This window comes from Rhinolophus sinicus, linkage group LG06 (genome assembly GCF_036562045.2).
Source record: "Rhinolophus sinicus isolate RSC01 linkage group LG06, ASM3656204v1, whole genome shotgun sequence".
In the NCBI taxonomy this organism is placed as follows: domain Eukaryota; kingdom Metazoa; phylum Chordata; class Mammalia; order Chiroptera; family Rhinolophidae; genus Rhinolophus; species Rhinolophus sinicus.
Genome location: NC_133756.1, coordinates 157155963 through 157164100, shown reverse-complemented (window position 1 = coordinate 157164100; position 8138 = coordinate 157155963).

Sequence of the window (8138 nt, the reverse complement as noted above, 5' to 3'; positions counted from 1 at the left end):
GGAACAAAAAAAATAATCCCAGAGGGAAATTGTAAGATTCAAGTAGGAAGGGTGAGCGAAGAAACATGTGAACATGGAGATAAATTAAATAAGCATTGATGGTATAAAACAATTGTAATGTCCAATTTATGGGGTTAGAAAAAAAAAAAGAACCAGAAAACAATAACAAACGAATTGGTAAGAAATGGTCAGAGTAGAAAGGTTTATTGTTTTTGGCAGGAGCACAAAATACTGACCAATTTTTGACTTTGTTAAATTAAATATACATGTTGAACTGGTAGATCAATAAAATGGAAAGAGGAGAAAAGTTGGCTATAAAGCCAAAAGAAGGCAGGAGAGGAAAAGAAATGAAATAAGAAAGGCGGGACAAACAGAAGGATGGGCAGCTTTCGGCCAATCGAGGTGGGTGTTGGGCGGCAGGAAGGGCGCTGCTGACAGAAGGCACAAGATCAGTAGAGGGAGGACAGCATGGTGACTGGAAACATCATTGGGAATTGACATGATACACCTCAAGCAGCCATGTTTCATGGACATGAGGCTCTGAACAGGAAGCTGGAAGATGTACCCAGCTGGGTGCCCAAAACAATGAGCTCAGTTTTATTTATAAATCTTGGAGCCAGGATCTTTTGAACTCAATTGGCAAGGACACCTAGTGCTTCTCCATCCTGTGGAGAGCCCAGGCATTTTTCATCCAGACTGTATCTCGCTCCCGACCTTGGCTAAGCAAAGTGGAACAAGCAGCCTTACTGAGGGAAGGCCGGCTCTGACCAGAAGGAAGGAAGGGAAACCCTTGACCTGCCATGTGATGTACAGGGAACTTTCATGCTGACTAATACTTAGTGAGCATTTCCTATTGTGCCATTTTACGTGGGATCCCCACCTTCCAGTTCACACAACAACCCAAGTAAATAGGTTCTGTCCTTAGCGTATCCTTGCAGATAAGGAAACTGAAGTTAGAGAAATAATTTGCTCAAGATTCCACAGCTACGAGGCTATAGGGACAGGCTCTGAACTCAGGTCTTTCCGGCCCCAAACCCTGAGCTCTAACCATAGGCAATTCAGCCACTTTTTTGGAGGGAGCATGGTAGGGGGAATTGTTTTTAGACAACAATAAAGACTTTGTCTGAATCCCACACGGCACCTCTGCCAGGAAATGCTCTGACTCCATGGGACGCTAAACTCTGGACCGCCCTGCCCCCAGCCAAGTCAGGCTCACTCCTCCATCTCTGGGGTCCTGAAATTCCTCAGTCCTGACCACCATCCTGGAATCAGCCACATCAACCCTGTCTTTCTTGAAGTCCAGAGTTTTCAACCATCGTCTAAATATTCAGCACCTCAATATACATGCATTAGCTCTAATCACTTACTCACTCATTCAACACAACTTTCTCATATGTTCTAGGTGCTGGGGACACAGTACTAAACAAAACAGATAGATGTTCCCTTTCTTACAGAGCTCACATTTCAGTGGGAGAGTTATAGAGTAAACAATAGACATAGTAAATAAGTAAATTATATGGAGAAAAGAAATAGAGCTGAGTAAGGGGGCTTAGGAGCGCCAGGAAGGGGTCACAATTTTAAATAAGCTAGTGTCTCAGCCTGCCCCCATCCCCAAATAACTTGCTTACAGATAGGCTATGGGAATGTGATCCCAGGGAACAGAGAGAGGAACAAGGAGGAGTGAAATGGGAAAATAAGGAAGGTCAATAAGAGGAAGCAAGATTGAGTTGGCCATGCTGCATGTGACTAGTGGTCTAGCTCATGAAAAGGCGCTCAGCACTGTTCGCCATGTCCCACCGCCATTCCTGCCACCCTTGCACCAACACTGGAGTGACCAAAGGAGAGGAGCAGGCTAACACCCACAGGACAAGGCATCATGCCCATGTGATTGTTGGAGGCGTCCCTTGTGTAGACCTTCAAGGCTGGGCATTAACCTAAGACGTAAAGAACTGCATGATTTGTGCCCACTCCCACAGACCCACCCATATGCCTCTACCCCAAATATCCGTGTCTCTGATTTTCCAGCCTTGCTCCTTCTAGGCCCCTGCCCAGGAGTCCCTGTATATCCATACCTTCAGCCACTCTTCCTGCCTTATGCAGGAGATGACCAAAGGTACTCTCCCAGCTCTGCCTATGGACAATTTCCCTTCATCATTATCCTTTAAGGTCACCTCTGAGGCGGTGATACATCTTCTATCCATTTCTAGTTAGTAACAGCCTATTATGCTGTCCCATTTGTGAACCAGGCCTGAGGTTTCCTCCTTCATCAAGGGCGGCTCTCTTGAGGCCAGAGGTATGAGTTAAAAGGGATACATGGGTGCAACAGAGGTCGAGACCATCTGTTCGTGTAACTTACTTGCACCTTCTGGGCCAGTCTGGGCCTGAAACTGTTGTATAATGAATCACCGCTGCCTTCTTCCTAGGGCTTCTCTGCTGTGTGTTGTCATACCTAGCTCATGACGGGCCTGCCAGTTGCCTAGCCATTAATGACCCATCGTCAGGCACAAGTCTCTATCAGGGCCCACCAGGTGGTGATCTTCAAATGACAAGTGGCTCTCTGCTGCAGGAGTCATGGCTTTGCACCAGGACCCTAGAAGTTTGTGCTCAAATTCTCCTGCGTTAGAGCCTTCCAGAGATTCCAGGGCATCCTTATCCGTCTGGGTGTCTCTGACATGACTGGAGTATGTGGGCCTTATAACCAGGGTGGCACAGCTGCTTGTACCAATGCCTGGACCTTTTGTGGAGCCTTCTTTTGCTCTGGGCCCCACTCAGAACTGGCAGCCCCCCAAGTCACGTGATCAATGGGTCAGAACAGAAATCCCAAGGGTAGCGTATGCGCCAAACTCCAAAGTGGCCACCACATACTGTACCCTGTTCTTGGTGGGAGGGGATGCAAGGTGCAAAAGTTTGTTCCTTACCCTAGAGACAGTGTCCCAGCATGCCCCAGACCTTTGGATCTCTAAAATCTTCCCCAGTATGTCAGCCACTTAAATCTTTGTGGGGTTTATCTCCCACCTCATAGCACACAGACGACAGACGTTCTCAACCTTGCTGGTCTCAAGACTGCTGTATAATATTGAAAATTATCAAGGACCCAAAGAACCTTTGTTTAAGTGGGTTAAATAAATCTGTGGATACTTACCATAATACAAATTAAACTGCGAAATTTAACGTATTTATTTAATTCATTTTAAAATGGCAATAAGAAGCTCATTACATGTCAATGTAAACAACACTTTCCATGAAAAATTACTAAGCAAAAAAGAGTATCATTGCTTTACATGTTTGCATATCTCTTCAACGTCTGGCTTTATAGAAGATTCTTGGATTCTCATATCTGCTTCTTCATTCATTCTGTTGCGACAGGTTGTTTGGCTTGAAGTACACAGAGAAAAATCTGTCCTCGTGTCATGTAATTGGAGAAAGGAGAAGTATTTTTAGATAATTTTAGGTAGTTGCCTCTGATAATACCACATTCGACAAGTGATGGTTTCTAAAGGTTAGTTGCAATATGGGATCTGAAATTGTATCAGTGAACTTTAATATACTGTTAAATTAGTACCCACTGGTCTATCTTGCTTTGAAGGGATCTTTTATCAATGCATGATTTTGTAATAACACGCCTCAGTCATTCTGGAACATACCGGCTCACAGAGTTATGCAGATCTTCCAAATGTTGACATATTTCATTATCTAATAACAGAAAACCACATTCGTGAATATCATTTCTGATCCCATCAGAAGACTTTAAGTATTGGGAAGCTGTCAAGATCATGGTGGCAGATACGAGTTTTCTAAAATTCAAATTTTTACTTAAAAACTCCCATTTCATCACAAATACTATAACAATAAGAAAACAACTATCAGTTGATTTCTTTAAAGTGATAGGTTCACTTCGGTCATGTTCAAAAAAATTGTCTGCCAAACCTTCAAATCTGAATAACCATAATTTCAAGCAAAGACGGTGTTCCATTTAAAAAGGAAAAAGAAAAAAACCATCAGGTAGTTCAGCTGGCAAATCAAACAGTGCCAGTTCTCTTCCCGTAGGTGACTATCCTACTCAGTATTCAGCATCAGTGCTGTATATGCCCTTCTCACTTTGTCACATAGAATATTAAAGAGACATGCACGTAAGGATTATGATTTAATAATATTAATAACTAGCTGCTTCATTGAAGACATTCTTAAGTAACTAGCTATCTTTTTCTTTCTTCCTGTTTTTACTCTGAGTGCACGGGGTGATGAATTCAATGGGTGCTTGGACTAGTACAATTTAATGCTTCTGCTTCCATTCACGTTAAGGCGTAAGGAATGAGTTTTACTCATCACTGCTATTGTACCAGGCAAATTATGTCTTAATACTGTATTATGAAGATAGTTTTGACCTCACAGATCCCTGAAAGGATCTCAGAGACTCACAGGGGTCCATGGACCTCACTTTGAGAACTGGTGGTTTCGAGGGACGGGCCGTGGTACTCAGAGCTGAAACCTGGCATTTTGAATATCCTAGCTTTGAATCTCCTGAGCTGTGCCTGAGACAGAGAAGCTCTCTTCGAGGGGCAGCCTTGGGGAGATTTGACAACAGGGTCATGCTGCCCAGTTGTCTCCTCTTTCCCGTGGGTAGGGTTTCAAGGCCTTTCCCCACCCTGATCATTCCCCACTGAACCTTTAAATGTGGTGCCTGCCGAACCCAACACTCCATGTGGTGCCTGGAGTTGAGCAGTGATACACCCTGATACCAAATTTCACCTCCGTGTAATGATCCAAGCCTTAGAACCACCTTAGAGGGACTCTGAAAAATGAGGGAAAGAAAAATAAATCACTATCATCTCATCACCTTGACAATCACAGTGACACTGTGGCCTGGGTGGCCCCAGTGTTGACTCATCCTGACTGTACCGTTGATGAAAATCCCCAAGGCTGTTTCTGTCCTGCTACTGTTAAGCCACGTCATCCTGGCCCTTTCCTGTTGGCCAGGGGGCCCAAGCAGAGGGCCTGACATTTGGATCTGTTCACTTTATCCGTAGACAGCTGCCCAGTGCTGTCTTCTAGTGTCTGGAGTCCACGGGCAAAGATTTTACTAACCCTTCCAGCTTTGTGTGATCTATATGGAAATTTGAGTCTTGGATGATAACATTCTAGAGTAAAATCACACTCACTGATGACGTATCTCTTCTGTATCAGTTTCCTGTGGCTGCTGTCACAAATTACCACAAAGGTGGTGACTTGGACAACAGAAATTTGTCCTCCCAGTTCTGGAGGCCAGAACTCTGACTGATGTCAGGGCGTCAGCCAGGCTGCTGTCCCTCCAGAGGCTCAAGGGGGGATTCTGTCCCTGGCCTCTTCCACCTGTCTGTTCTGCTCTACTCCTTTAAAGGCACCTGGCTCTCCTGCTGGTCATGGGAATGGAATGAAACAGCAGTCCTCAACCTCATCCTGCAGCAGCACAGCCAAGTGAGGGCATCTGTGGCTGCTACGTGACTTGCTGATAACGGGAGTCCTGCATGACCATTGCAGCTGCCGGTTAATGCAATTCCTGGTGCCCCTGCTACACGCAGGACATGCTGGGATTGACCTCCCCGCCACCATACCCCTGCCCTCCCCCCCAACACACACACAACATAGAAAGTTACTGTGTACAGGTGCCTGCACAGCAGTCCAGGAATTGCCCAGGGCTGTCACTGTCTTCCCCTCCGCTCTGCCCCTCCTCCTATCACGACTATTATGCTTTCATCCAGACAGCTCTATTTTTTGGTTTCTACCTGTCGTCAAGCCCAGGATCCCCTACAAGTACAGGGAGTGGGTTGGCCAGGTACAGGAGAAGCTCCAGTTGTCCTGCAAGTGTGTGTCAGGCCTTGGGCAGGCCTGGTAGGTAAGCTTGGCCCCACTGTGGGGGCCACATCCTGGTCACCCTTACAGAGTTGCAGTGAGGTTGTGCATATATGATGCTGACAGTGACCATATGACCTGTGGGTGATGTAACAGGCTTGTTACTAAGAAAGCGTACCTGAAAACCAGAAGTTAGATTTAGATGTCACCGCTTCGTTTTGCAACCATGTAAAGTAATTGTGCTGGATTTTTGAAGACGGGACTGGGGGCCTAAGAGTTTAGGTAAGGCCCGCTTTGAGACTTCCCACAGCCTGGCATCTCTCACCTGGCCTGGCAGACTGATGTCAGGAGGACCTTGGAGAAGCCACGTTCACCAAGCATCCCCAGCCTGGTCCCGCCACGAATGCTTGCTGACAGGGCAGCCTCTGTGTTTCTCACACTGGTAGCTGCAGCCAGATGTGCAGGTGCGAAGGCTCATTTCACTAGCCTCCAGCCGAGCCATCTGCCAGGCCACTTCAGCATGTCACCGCACTGGGCAGGGAGGCTGTCACTTGTCTCTGTGTGAGCATGCTGCCAGAGTTGCCAGAACCTCCCCCATTTCAAGAGCAGTTAGATGATCTAGATTTTTATGTAAACACATCTGAATTTATAAAGACATAATTAGATGTAAGCACTTTCTAAAATTGAAAAAACAATAACAAAAGCAAGAATACACACTTCGCACCATGTGGCCAAATGCTATCTGGGCTAAACCACATATGTTTGTGGGTTGTGGTCATGGGCCACCAGCTCTGGTCTCCTCAGTTCTAAAATTCTGCTCTCCAACCCCCTACACTGGTTGTCAATGTTAAACTCATGCCTGTCACTTCTAGCTTCAGTGACAGTCACTTTTAGCTTCAGAACAACGCTACTTCCTCTATCTACAAGAGGCAAATAGCCTCCACGTTTTCCCCGGGTAAGCAGATCCCCAGGACTTTCCCTCGTCACCTCACCCTAGTTCCTGGCCCCACACACTTCAGGGATGGAGACTGGTCAGAAAGATAGAGACGGTGTTCCTATTTCCTTTGATGCTTCCCTCACTTGGTTTTTTCCTGCTGGTCACATTGCTATTAGGGCACTTTCCCTTCATCTACCACACCCCAAAGGTCACTGGCGGCAGGTCAGCACTCTCATGTGCGAGGCTCAGCCCCCTGGGATGACATCTGTCATATTCGCCACCCTAGTGCCCTTGCCAAGGCAGGACATAGTTAAGTCTGATGTGACATGCACTTTGTCACCACACCTTGGTGAGTTTCCTCTAAGGACAGGTGGGGAGGCAGCGGAGTCAGAACATCTGGGAGACACTGGGACACCCCAGTCTCTGCCCACCTCATCTAAAGCACTTGTCGCTGACTGACGTGACTGAAATAGAATGAGGGTGGAGAGCTCTGCTTTCTCGCCATCACCCAGCCTTGTGCATCGCCCCTTCAGGGGCTTGTCCCATCCGTCACAGCTTGGCTTCTTACTAGCTTGGCTTCTTACTGGCTATAAAATTTTAACAGCCCAGATTTGGATACTCTACAGCTTTTACAAGACTCCATTTATGTTAGCTTTCAGCCTTCCTGATGCTATTCTTACAAATCTTGGCTTGGGACACTCTTTCTATTCATTTATTTAACAAATGTTTATTGAGCTCCACCTGTTTGCTAAGCGCTGGGCAGTCACTGGGCATAAAACAGTGAAAAGTTAGACAAGTCTCTTCAGCAAATGGTGCTGGAACAACTGGACAGCCGCATGCAGAAAGTGAATCTAAGACACAGACTTTACACCCTTCACAAAATTTAACTCAGAATGGATTATAGACCTAAATGTAAACCACAAAACTATCAAACTAGCAGAAGGTAAAAACCTACATACACTTGGGTGATGCTTTTCCACATATAACACCAAAGAGATGATCCGTGAAATAAAAAAATTGATAGCTGGATTTCATTAAAATTAAAACTTCTGGGGGTGGCCGATTAGCTCAGCTGGTTAGAGTGTGGTGCTGATAACACCAAAGTTGCCCGTTTGATCCCCACATGGGCCACTGTGAGCTGTGCCCTCCTTAAAAAAAAAAATCTGCTCTGCAAAAGACAGCATCAAGACAATTAGAAAACAAGCCACAGACTGGGAGAAAATATGTGCAAAAGATACATTGAATAAAGGATTGTTACCCAAATTTTACAAAGAACTCTTAAAATTCAACAGAAAATAACCTGATTTTAAAAAATGAGCCAAAGACCTTAACAGACACCTCGCCAAAGTAGATACACAGATGGCAAATAAGC